A 14,521-nucleotide genomic window follows, 5' to 3' on the forward strand; every position below is an offset into this window, starting at 1 on the left:
TTAATTGTCAAATTAATTTTCGTGAGGGGCTGGGAATCTTCAAACCATTGTTGTCATTAAAGTGGTTTGAATAGTTTCTGCTGTCGGAATTGAATGGGCGCTGATTGTTGGAATCGAAAGGAATATTCAAAGAATAACAAACAACCAAACAATGTTTATTATCGTTACATTCAATCGTATCTGAAACTGGCGAGTGTATTTATTTTCCGTTAGGTAATAACGATCGTTTAATTGGAAAATTATAGTCTTCAAAATCAAATGCGACCCGTTGTTATTAAAAAACAATATTTTAAAATCGTATAGCTTTGTGGTTTATATTTGTGATGATATTTTTCAAATTATTTAGATCAGTGGTCCAGGTGAGCCCCTAGGGGTAGACCGTGGACTCAACAGGGGTCTACGCAATTTTTTTTATTTAGAACTCATCTTGATATTAATTGAGAAATTATTGTAGAAATGTATCAGCAGGAGGTCTCCTGAAAGCAGTAATATTTCGAAGAAAGAACATAGGATTTAGATTATTGAAAATTATATTGTAGAAAAAATGGTCTGTCAATTGGATTAAACGAGTTGGTTGGATTAAAGACCTACTTAAGGATTGCTCCTTATGAGTAGGCCGTGATACATACGTCGACTTTTCATATTATCCCCCAAACCATCTTTATGTCTTCGTCCCATTAAAACTTTCCAGTTTCATAAGATTTTTTCTAAGTTCTTGCATATAGTGTGGATTAGAGGTTGTATAATTATTATTAAATGATACGTGTGTTAATCATGAAGTCTAACTAGCCACCAAATTGAGGCGTAGTCAAAAATCACTATTTTAACCAATCTTCCAGTAGAACTAATGAATGAAAGTGAAGTGGTTACAATTTATGTATCTACGGCTTAACTTGCAGACCACGTAACTCCTTTTTTATCCTTTATCAATATTTTGATTCCATTAGATAGATAGTTTCTAGCCAAAAAGAAAATCCCCAAGCAAAAGTAGCAATTATATTAATATGGACACTCATACAGAAACAAAATGTAAAGCACAAAGAACAGAAATGAGATAATAAATCAAGATAAGACAAAATAAGTGATAACAGTATAAGAGATAATTTGAATTTAAAACCAATTCAAAACAAAAAAAGAACGACAATTGAGGTGGTTTGGCATAGTAGGGATCTACCAGGGAAAAATCGAGGAATAAGATGGCAGGAAATTAAACATAACTCACAGGATAGAAGATAATGCAGTGGGAAAAGAAACCCACGTAATTACTCAACTCCAACGTGTCTTACACATGAAAAGGTACAAAGTCATCAGGATTAAGTAAGTAGATAGATGATTTTTGAGCCTATCTAACAGAAAAATTTTTAAAAGGCACAAAAATATCCGTCACAATTTAAAAGTTTAAATAGAAACCCCCAGACCGTCAGTTTAAAGCTAACCGCACACCCGTTAATTTACTTGGACTGTTTTTTTTTCAATTATTTTTTTGAAAATCGATATTTGGCAACTGATTTTATTGAAAAAAATCTTCAGTCAAGTCTTTAATCAACTTATTTCATCGTTTTTTATATCTACAGTAAAATTTGGGGCTATGGCGTTACGAGGTTTGTGACTTTAACCAACGTTTTATGTAAACAGTGTTGAATTGATCAAGTGGAAAGTCTAGTGGAATTATAAAGGTTTAGTCTACTTCGTTTTCTATTGTTTAATAGAAAAAACTGGTGAACACAATACATTTCTAGCAAAACTTTCACTTTCGAATAAATAGGAAAATTATTAACAGCTCGACAACATTTGACAGAAGTAATGTCATGCAACCGGATGTGAACCAATGAGAGAGAACGTTCGTTAGATCCGAACGCTTCTAATATAAACACTGATGAAATAATATAAGCGATATATTATATATTATCGTGTAAATACATTCAGGAATTTCTATTCACGCAAAGATTGAGATCTGGTTTAGATGATATCAACTCTTTATATTATTGTTTAACTACCTCTCAGAGTAGTTTACACTTTATTTTGATATTCAATTCAGCAAAAAAGACAATTTCTAATAAAAGTACTGTCGTATTCAAATCCATAGGAGAATTCAATTTTATGGTTCAAAATAATTTCATAGTTCAAATATTCGGGAATACCTTCGGTAAAAAATATCATTTTTTCAGTAAGGTAAACCTGAGAGATTCCTTGTATGGACATGATCAGGAATACCTTATGAAAAATAATTAAATTTCAAGAGGATCAACCTAATTTGAACCTAGGTGCACCTCGTCGGGATAACCTAATAAGAAATATTTTTCTTACCAATAAGGTGGTCCCGAAAAGTTCCTTATATGGACAGGATCAGATCTAATCTAAACTTAATTCATTTCAAATAGGGTTATCCTGATACGCTTCTAACATGGACCTCGTCAGGTGCGCCCTTATAAGGCCTAATCTAACCTTATTTTAATCTGATGAAGTCATTATGATATTTCAATGAAATGAAGAGAAAATTCTAGTCTGGATAGTGGAGAGCCGATGCGAATGTAAGAAAATTACGCGGAACAAGATCGAATAATTTGGTGGTATTGAACACCTACCACATCGAGCATTACGCCGGACCTTGCACCGTCAGATTAAGTTTTAATCAGACCCATGGCGAAATTCTTGCGTGAGAAAAAATTTGAATCCAAAGGAGATGTCGAATATGCAGTGGGACAATGTTTTGCATCTAAGCCCAAAAAATGATTTTACCGAAGTCTTAAAGCTCAGCGTTCGGTTAAAACGATGGGCTATACTTCGAATATCAGGGCTTTCTTTTTGTATGATTATTTGATAAACAAAGTTATAATTGGACACCGACATAATTTATAAAACACTCTCTATGTGTTTAAATCTGATCCACAAATTTGAAGCAACAAGCTGATGCTACAGGCAAAAAATGTATACACAATAGCCGGGAAGGTTCGCTGGTTGTTAATAAAAGTCTATCTTTAAAATTACCCAAATTTTGGAAAAAAACACATAACGAAAACATATGCCTATAATTACATTTCCTGGCTCCCAACACGCCCATCTACAGTCTATTGTACCACCCCCTTAAAGGAAAATTACGGTTACAAACAAAAAACAACGACAACCCAAGAAATTATTTACGAATTTAACAAATGATAGCCGCTTAAACAGATGTGAACCTAACTTTAAATTATATCTAGAATAGAATAAGTTAGGTAAAAATCTTTTTTGTTTTCAATATTTTTTACAAATTTAATGGTTATTTTTAACGTTCTCTTTTCACTTTGCTTTGTTTTTTGTTTGTGAGTGAATCTGCAATCTCGCAACACAATTTCGAATCTAATTTTGAGGTACGTAACAACCAGCTACGAAATAACTCCCCAGTAAGATGTTTTTTACATAAATCAACTAAGAATTGAAAGTTTTTTTCTTAGCTTAATTTTCTATACCTTTCAGTGATAACTTTGTATCAAAATCATTATTTTTAATGATCTAATGCGATTAAATAAAATTATGAAATTTGCCTTGGCAGTTAACGTGTTAAATATCCCAAATACTTTTCAAATTTAAAGCATTCACTTAAAATGGATTTATTTTTGTTCTTTATACTCTATTTTGATTGAAAAACTCAATTTAGCGATATTATTGAAAATTGTACGAAATTGAATACTCATTACCTGACATTCTAATTTGGTTAGGAGTTTGATTCCTCTAACACCAATATTTGTACTATGACAAGAATTATTCTGTTTAAAATACATTTCTAACATTTTAATATGGTGTTATTTTAATTGAAAATTCGATACGATTTCGATGATATCCACAAGTTTGTTCGTGTGTATTTTCAATCTAATTAAGGTTCTGTCACAAACAATCTCCGGTCAAGTTGTAATAACATGAGGGCAGTGCAATCAGAATTCCAAATTGGATTTAAAATAAAACAGTACCATATCCTGAGGTGATTAGAAACGTATCCCATAGAGAATTTCAATTCGTAATATATCCAATAATATATTATGCGTGAAATAAATTTTAAATATAACTAGAAAATGAATATAACGTCGCAAATGCAATTGAAAAATGAAAATGTAAAAATTTGACAACAAATTTTCTCCAACTACTGTTAATTTTAAACTTCAGGATAACTAAAAGTCTTTTCATTTCACGCTTCTTAATGCGCCAGTTTTAACTGATAGTTCTTTGGTTTACCCACTTACAAATCTGAATTTAATGATTATAGGGTGAGCTAAAACTTTCGACCTTTGGTGTATTTAGTAAGTATATTACAATATTAACCAAATAAAACAACCAAAATGGACATCATCAAATAAAAATTAACCAAATTATAATTGAAGATATTGGAAAGAGGCACAGTGGTTTGATTTGAATCAAGTGAAACGACATGTATATATGTTAAACGAGAAACAAAAGTGAAAGTGCAAGACTGTGACAAGCCTTTTTAATTTACAGAAATTAACTACCATAATATGTTTAAAAAATTCTAACCGCGTATAATGTTGCTTTAAAAATTATATGTACACAACGTTCAACTCATAGGTACATAATTATGACTGTTTTCTGGGACAAATATAAAGTTTAATAAGACAGGATTTGGTTCCAACTATACACTCTCCTATAATTAATCTCAATTTCCTTTTGATTTTGTTGGAAGGGGTAATTATATAGAGTAGAACATATTTCTGTAAATAGACAACATAATATTTTAAATACGTTTATAATTACTAACTGAGAAAGTTCGAGGTGGACGTTTAAACCGATCAGAGGACATAAATCATATTCACGAAACATGCCAGTGAAATTTTCCACGTACCATAAATCAAAGTATTAATTAGAGGATGGCTAAAGGTTTATTAAGCTCAGATACTGATAGACGTAATCAACTGAACTCGATAAGTCGATATAAATTATTTCAACTACCGTCAGAAGTTGACACGTAAAGTTGACATTCAGTTAAATCTATAAATTCAATTCATTTTTACAAATAGAAGTTATTTTAATACAAAGTGAGGTTCGCAATTCAAAGTTATGATCACTGCTTCATTCGACAACCCATTTAACATCTGATAGTAGCTTATTGTTTAGTTTGATTTGACATTTTATTAAAGGCTAGGAATACTTAAGGTTCCTCGAATGCGTGCATCGAGCGCACATTGGAAGGTATAAAGACTGGGTAATTATACACTTTCACGGTCACCTGGTTTTTTGGCTCTAGAAAATCGAAAAATGGATGGATTTTAATGATCTTGGTCTCAAAATGTTCCATTTTACGGCGGATTCATAAAAAAAATTAGTGGAAATAGCTGGAATGAAAATTTTTCATAGTTTTACTATTTTAAATCGTAAAAAAAAACGGTTTTGCAAAATAATCTTTTACAAAAAATTATCTCATTATCAGATAAAGTTCTTATATTTTTTTTTGTATTTTGCATAAATTAATAAACAATTTAAAAAAAATCCAAAAAGAATGATTTTTTCAGTTTTTATAGCTTAAAATGAAATCGATGAAAAACAATCAATTTTCGTGAATAGTTTCGTACTATATTCTTCAATGTTAATAGTTTTTGGACCATTAAAAATCGAAAAATAGATAAATTTTATAATTTTGGTCTCAAAATGTTCCATTTTACGACGAATTTATGAAAAACACGGAGGTAGTGGCTGAATTTGCGGTTTTTAATAGTTTTAAACCTTAAATAGTAGAAAAACTTTTTTTTCAAAATATTCGTTTTTTTATGTAAATTGCGAAAAAAAATATACGAACTTGATTCCACGACGTCAGAAACAGTTACGAAGGATTATATGTAGAAAGTCATTTTTTTGCATTTAAAGTCATGAAACTGTAAAAAATATTTATTTTTTTTAATTTTCGTATTTTTTTTTATAAATTCGCCGTAAAATGGAACATTTTGAGACCAAGATCATTAAAATCCATCCATTTTTCGATTTTCTAGAGCCAACCTAACCTAACCTAACCTAACCTAACCAAAAAACCAGATGACCGCGAAAGTGTATAATTACCATAATTTTTCGTAAAGGATTATTTTGCAAAACTGTTTTTTTATGATTTAAAACAGTAAAACTATGAGAAATTTTCATTCCAGCTATTTCCACTAATTTTTTTATAAATCCGCCGTATAATGGAACATTTTGAGACTAAGATCATTAAAATCCATCCATTTTTCGATTTTCAAGAGCCAAAAAACCAGGTGACCGTGAAAGTGTGTAATTACCAAAGACTGTACATTAGATGGACACCGTTACCAAATTGGACGTGAGACTGAAGAGTTTATTTACTGGAGGTGTTTTCAAGAAGGAAGAAGCAAGGTTCACTGAAAACAACTGCAGTCAAATGCGATGTACTACAAGCAACGCATCATCAGTGTATTCCAGATGTAGCTGAGATAACCTTCACTTTGTTTTGACCTAGGTAGTTCTGAATTTCGCACCATTAATCTTTCTGAACATGAATTTGAAATTTGAGGCCAAAAATTTGACTCGAAGCTTTGTTTTTTAGCAGTTTTTCACCAAATTTTGACAATTTTCACAGTTTTTAGATTATACCTCAAAACGTAAGCGTTTTTTGACAAGCCCGTTCCATACAAAATCTAAGTAGATAAAATTTTTTTACAGCTCAACCGTTTCGCCACTAGAGCGATATATGTATTGAATATTTCATAAAATAAATTTATGTGTCGGTGGTTGGTGATAACTTCGACCAATTGATCATCCTCACGGGTCTTTGCTAACAAGAAAACGTATTCTTCTTGAAACTTGAACTATTTGGAAGCTCTTACCAGAAACCACCTATTTCCGATCTTCTAAATGTGTTCAGAAGCCCTGAGGCTTAACCAAAAAGCAAAGAAAGATTCCTGATCAACATATACGGGTACAGAGAAAGTAGATTAATTATAAGAATGCAGCTTTCAAGACCTCCTCGAAATAGCTGCACTATGACCATCAGCAGCAGCAGCAGCTACACAACACAGTTTGAGGATGTATTGGATTGGAAACGAGTTTCAAATTGCCTGTCTTCAAGCCAATGCTGCTTCCGAGCTGCTGCGTCTAGTGTCATGCAAATGCCTCAACACCAACTCAAAATCAATCCTCGAAAGTACCAATCTATGCATTAACTATGAGAGGTCGTGCATTAATATTACAAATATTAAAGATCTGTCAAATACTACTGAGGATAATTTAATCATATACATTTTGCCGGTTGTTGATCACTAAATAGGTTAAGTGTGATTAAAATAACTAGAGATTCTCAATATACTTCAACACTTTTGCAGTCTATATAATTGTTGTGGCAATACAATGGATAAGCTTGAAATAATTGGTGCAAATGGTAAGCCATGCCCTTCTCGACTATATCTGTAATGTACCATTGAGTAATAAGGTACCATAATCAATGCGAACTAAACTTTCAAATTAAATAGTGAGCCGAAACAATATTACACTACATATATGTAGCGTTTCCCAGATCTTTTTTCTTTCGAAACATCGGTGAACCACGTTCCTCCCCATTGTTTGCCACTCCAGGGTCCTGGTCACTTGCGGCAAGTTATAAAGATTTATAAATAATTTTTTTGTTAATGACAAACTTGTGTATCAGTCTATACCCTTCTCTAACCTTGAATGGGTCTTCTTAAGTTATTTCTAGTGAAAATAAAACTTTTGTAAACGGTACACTGAGTGACATAAACCGTTCATCCAGTTCAGTTTAAGTGTATACTTTTACTAGCTACTAAATAATTCTACAGCATAATGATGATTCTAATAGAAGTTCTGTCTGAAGAAAATACAAGATAAACTGGAAAAAAGTCATTAAATATCTAGCAGAACGTATTCAAACCCAACTAAATTCGAATTAAAATGAAGATCAAACTTCATGTTATCAATCTAGTTCGTAGAAGTCCGTACAATAAATAATAGTTCAAATACCTTGCAGAATAGTTGTAAAAAAATTGTATGTATTGTATGTATGAAGCAATTGCAGATGAATTGAAGTATACCGAATTAAAAAATTATAACCTAAAAGAATTATTATGAGATTTTTTTTCGTATTTTGCTATCTAATAATTTCGACGAACACTTTTCATACACTTTCTATCTAAAAGAAGTTTCTTTCATAGAAAATGTTATAATATTCATATTTTATAAAAAAATTATCTTTCAATTACTTACTAGCAATGTATTCTGTCATTATTTAGTAAGTACACCTGAACTGTATAACCATTACAATGCAAAAAAGGTTTAAAGTCCTCCCCCCAGTGTCAACCCTAATTTATGTACCTCTCCATAGCTTGTCTATTTAAGGATTGATGGGAACAACTGTCTGACTTAAATATAAAAGTTTTTGATGTTATTGTCTGGTTATCATTATGGTATTTTATTTATCTTTTTCTATATTATTTTCTAGTATTTTTTTTCCATTTAAGATTAATGTTATTAAAATTTTATGTAAATTCATTTACACCATCTGTCCTTACAATCATCAATCTCTGCCACAAGAATTTTTGCCTTCAACATATTACTAACTGTTGTGTCATATTTCTAAACTGGCAACAAATTAATCCAAAATTATATCCTATACTATTTATAGTTGCTTAATTTGACGCAAAGCAGAAAAAATAAATTTTGAGAAGACGAATTTATGACGGCAAAGTAACGAGGACATTTGTTTTCTGTAAGAATAAACCGAAATTAATTTTACCATTTTTTGAAATGTTGAACAAAGATACATGTTGACAAATAAATCTATTTAGAGGTGGAAATTGTCTCTAATGTGAAATAAATTAATCTAAAATAAAGATAGATTTATAAAAGCGTTAAATGAAAATCATGGCAGTGATATTTGTACACGTTCGTTGTTAGGAAAAAAATAATGAGTAACTATTAAATGTTATGTGAATTTTTTGCGATTTTTTTTGGAAAAACTACTTAAATATACACTACCGATTCAAAGTTTTTGCACACCCATAATCCACTCATTAAATCTCAAACTAATACACTTTCTCTTTCATATTGTCAAGGTGGAAACGGCTTAACAAACCAAAAATAATAGTGTCCGTTATTTATTTATATTATACAAGGGCATTGCAAGTACCTGCTGATTTAATTATTGTTATTCAACTATGAATAATCTTTTCGGCGTTTATGATTGAAGTTTAGTTCCAGTTAACTCGTAAGACGCAAGAAAGTAATGTGAGGTATACTTTTTAAACCAATATAACTTTTTGTGATGAGTCAAAATCTAGAAGATTAGTTTTTGAGGCTGAATTAAAAACGGAAGTTAGATCGTTAGATCTATGTGTAATGTAAGGCTGTAAAAAATATTAAAGGAAAATTTAGTATGTTTTGGCCAGCGTCTAATCGGCAGAAAATTTATTTTTCAGCATAACAATGATCCCAAGAATTCCTCAAAGCTGTACGAAGGATGTTTAAAAAAATTAGAAAGAAAGAATGTACTGACAATCATGATTAGCCGTCACAGTCGCCCGATCTCAACTCGATTGAGTTTAAGAAATCAGAAAGCAGGAATACGAATTAAACCAAATTGTCCGATAGTCTAAGACACAAATAAGTAACTTTGATGAAAGTATTACGTTTTTTCTTTTCATAAATCGAACATATCATCATCGTTTGCTTTATTTAAAATAACTGTTGAATAACCGCCCAAACGATTAATCTAACACGATCGGGTTACCCATTGTTTATTGTTCTTACTTAGAAACCATCACAATAAAAACAATAATATGGACATGATCATCATCATATCATTCTAAATAATAATTTTTCTCTGTGCATTAACATAAATAATAATTTTTCATTCACATATCAAAGCCACCCGAGTCGAACATTCAAAAAGGAACGACTCAATAAAAATTCCTAGCAGTATATTAAAAAGCGAAGGCAACCTGCAAGGCATTCCGAAGAGAAAAATATAAAAAAAAAATCCAACGAGATGATACACACCGTGATACCAGATGTGTCAAAACGCTTAAGTGGCACTAAATCCATCAACTGAGGTAAATCGGTCTTGTTTACATAAACAAAAAACTAAAAAACATAATTTGAAGGCTGCACGGGTGACGCATAAGAACGAGAAGTATTGGACTGTAATATTTCATCCACTATATAGGGTGTATCTAATTAAAAATGATAATCTTTTTGCCTGTTTGTATTTTAATATAAGTTCTCATATGTGAAAATCCCTGCGCCTCACTTTTAACTTGTTAAGATTTACCTCTAATTCTATGAAGAGTACATTAGGTTCACTTCCTTTTAATCATTATCTCTTTGTTTATTGTCGACGCAGTATGATTTTATAATAAATAGTATGGAGTGCGCTAAATATGAAATCCGTGTATTGTTAACACATAATTGGAAATTAAAATTTAAACCAGCCGTGGCTGCAAGAAAAATATGTGAAATTGAAGGAGAAGACTCAGTTTATGAGCGAACATTACACAATTTATGATCATTTTCTTCAGAATGTTTCTTTATGGCGAACGGTTTCGTTGGTATGTACAACGATCTAATAATCTATATATCTTTTAAACCATAAATTTTATCGAGTTAAACAAATAGTACCTTTTTGTTACCAAATCGATTGAAAAATTCATTTTTCCTATTTTTAGATTGTCCATGTAAAAGTTACGGATTGTAAACCATTGGGCTTGAGCCGCCTCTGGCGGCCTTCAATCGTGTAGAGTTATTTATATTTATGAAACACACTGTATGGACATACATAATCATCCATTAACAATTTATAATGTTCGAATGTAGAATATAGAAAATATACTTAAATATAAGTTCTGATTTCACAACTTTAAAGGCATATAACTTTGAAACTAGGGGTCGTAGGAAAAATTTTTATGTCACTGCATTATTTTTACGGCATCTACTCACTCCTGCATACATGATACAGTGTGATAACTTACATATAGAATGCACAATTGAGTGTATGTAATTGCTTACTTCTAACATGATATTTTATAAAATAGTATTTTCGTTCACTGATATATACCGTGACGCCGGTCCTGTTCAAATGTGTTGTCGAAGCTAAAATTTAATGAACTATTTGTATTTCCATTATGGTTTTTTTCAACTTATTCACATTGTTTTGTGCCCGTTTTTATGGAGAAGTCCTTTTTGTTTGTTAACGGCAAATTAGCTATGGGCAGGAAATCGAAGATTCTAGAATGTGATGATAGTATATAAAAAACGAGTTTCTAGCAGCAACACGTAAGAGTCAGTAAACAATTTTCTTGTAATTGTAAACACATCGGAATAGTGGAAAGTAATTCAAACGGTGTATTTAAATAAATTAGATGATCTTAGTAAACAGTTTAGTCGTTTAGTGTGTAAGTGTTAGTGAATAGTATATGAATAAATTAGTACTATTTATAAAATCGCCTTACTTTGTATTTAAAAGGCGTTTAAATTAATTAGAAAAACATTTCAGTATCAAAAAACCTGATTCTAGCATATTTTAAATTATCATTTTTCAAATATTGTAATTGTCTTTTCTTTTTTTTCTGTAGTATTGTTTTGTCCGATATCAAACAAGTTAATACCAGAAAATCGTAGCTAATATAAATGTCAAAATAAAAGCGATTCTCATAAGATTAGAACAATCCTTTGAAGCTTTTAACTTTGTACGGTTTTGAATAATTATTCCGGCTTATTCTGAACTTCCGTAATAGTCTTTAATACATATTGTGACAAAAGCATCCAACTCCGCATTTATATTATTAAATAATGTTAAAAATCCACTCACGTAAACTACTTGGAGAATAAAACGACAATCAGTATACAAAAGATGGGTAATTTCAAATGCCAAAGAAGATGATCGCAAAAATAATTTATGAGCCGTATTTCAAAATTGAACGGCTTTCTTAATAGAATTTCAATAAAAGATTGAACTGACCAAAATAAACATAAGAATAACGCGGTTTACAAGGTGAGTATCGTAGGAAAAATATTAAATATTATAAAACAGAAGCATCAAATACTATTTGACAAAAATGTGACTTGCGCCGTAGAAATAGTGGGAACAGGTTTCTGCCTTTAAACGGTTCTTGTAGTTTTGCAACAGAAGTAGTGCGGTGTTGATAAATGAAGAAATTCGTATACAGTGTGTCTACTTAAGTTGGAACCATATGGAAAACTATTTTATTAGTGGTTTTATGAAAAAAAAGCTCTAAAAAATCACTTTTTTAGAGCAGTATACGTGGTCAAAAAATTTGAATTTTGTGCAAGAGTAAAGTATCTTTATTTTTCACAATTCAGAAAAAAGTTATAAAGTAAAGTTGTTTTGATTCAAAAGTTAGGTAATTATTTACCACTCTAAAAATTTTTTCGCGCATATAAGGTTGTTTTTTAGTGCTCCGAAAGTACTTTAAGGCTGGGGGAGACACATATTTTCCGTGATACAATCTTATGCATATTGAATGTCAATAATTATCCAATCATATCGGAATACGCAGTAATCTAAAGCAGTAGCCCATGAGGTTAGGTTATGTTAGGTTATATTAGGTTAGGTCAATCGTTGGCATTTTTCAGAAATAATTCTCTCAAAATGGTCTACATCATCAAATGGTCCTCGCTGATAAACCTGCTGTTTTAAGTAACCCCATAAAAATAGTCAAGGGAAGTCAAATCGGCAGACCTAGGAGGCCAAAAGATATCTAAATACCTTTGAATCACCTTCGCATTCAACATATTTTCAAGCAGTACTTTGAAGTTTAATGTTCTATGGATGGAAGCACCGTCTAGTTGGAACCAAATTTTCATGCGTTCTTGTAACAGAAGATCGTGCAAAAAATCACTTACTTGATTTTCCAAGTTCAAGTGTGTGTTCATTGTGCGGGATTTGAGGAATGTCGAAAGGACCATCAAATTTATTTTTGTACACACCACACCATACGTTCGTTTTAAAAGAATATTGGTTCCGAGTTTTTATTACAAAGTTTGGATTACTGTTAGACTGTTAGACCACCAGCGAAAATTTTGTGATGAGACGGTTCCATTCGAAGAAAATGATGCCTTATCGGAAAATATAATAGTTCTTGTAAAAAACGGGTTTTCACCCAACTTTCCTTGAACCATAGCGCAGAATTCAAATCAAATATCGTAGTAACGTGTGTACAAATTGCGGTTTGTAGCTTCATATTTATTACCATTCGAAATATTTTCCACTGTATTTTCACTTACTGAAGTTTGGGTTGCAAAGGCCCTTTTTCTTAATGATATTTTTGAATCTTATACGACAGAAAGCTTCACTTCAAATTCAGTGTCTTCATTCGCAACCCGTTTTCGCCGTTTATTCTTAAATTTATTTTCTATACTTCCGCTAGCCTTAAATTTATTTGAAATTTTTATAACTGTTGAATGCCAAATGTTTCCACAAAATCAAATTTTTGGACAATTTCGTATACTGCTTTAAAAAATTGATATTTAATGGTTGTATTTTAACTTTTGGACCATATAGAACTTTTCACAGTTAGTTATGACTTGTTTACAATAATTTCTACTGAAAAATATAATTATAAACAGACATAAAAAATTTTGAACCAAAATAACAAGACATTCTAGAAACAGGTTTTTATTTGTTTACAATTCTTATTACATTCTAATCATAATTAAGTAAAGAAGAAAATTAGAAGAATGAAATAAATATGATTATAATTAAAAGATTAGATATATAAAATGATAATATGAAACAAACACTTTAAAAAATCTTCTTCAAACGGTAGGATGTCATAAAAATGTCCGCAGTTGCTGTAAATGGTTGTATTTACATTTTTTTAATCGGCAATCAGGTGTTTTGAAGAAGAGGATTTATAGCACCAACCTCCTGACTATTTCGACTTAGTCTATTTTCCAGTGCCACCCAAACGTCATCAAAATTCAATTTGTAGTATAGTTTTCCATCAGGTCTGTACTGAACGGCGCACAAATCATTAACAGTAGAATCTCCTGTTTTATATCCAGGACAAATGGAAGTGTGGTATTTTAGTGCTGAAATATCTATCATTTAAATATTCAACTTGATAGGGTCGAGGATTTAAGCGGATTTACCAGCAGCAATATATCCAGCAGGCGAATAAATTTTTCTCTTACGGATTCTTCGCTCAATTTTGGAATGTATGCATTCAATTTATGTATGTCCACTTACCAGTAATAATTATGCCCTTGTTTACCGATAGATTGAGTAGTGCGTTTGACTTTACTTTTTTTATTTTGCGCAATGCTTCCAACACTATACGAAATAATGTTTTCCCCTTCTGATACATTGGATTCGGTGAAATTGTACAAAATTGTTGCATATTCATTTGAAGTCAATTTTCCTTCAACTTCGTGTTATAAAAAGCAATATGCATCATTTGTTATCAAATTAAACAAGGTAAAGTTGTGAACCACCAACTTTTTTTGTAATAAATTTTTGATACCTTAAGCATTGGACAAAGAAGTATTGATTGAAGATCCATTGTGA

At 31.1% G+C, this 14,521-nt stretch overlaps 1 protein-coding gene across 1 annotated transcript in view; it reads right to left on the reverse strand.

Annotated features, from left to right (window-relative positions):
- LOC130442824 (protein slit) overlaps positions 1–14,521 on the reverse strand; it is a 601,470-nt gene that overhangs the window by 541,064 nt on the left and 45,885 nt on the right. The window lies entirely within an intron of this gene.

Source organism: Diorhabda sublineata, chromosome 4 (genome assembly GCF_026230105.1).
Source record: "Diorhabda sublineata isolate icDioSubl1.1 chromosome 4, icDioSubl1.1, whole genome shotgun sequence".
Lineage (NCBI taxonomy): Eukaryota > Metazoa > Arthropoda > Insecta > Coleoptera > Chrysomelidae > Diorhabda > Diorhabda sublineata.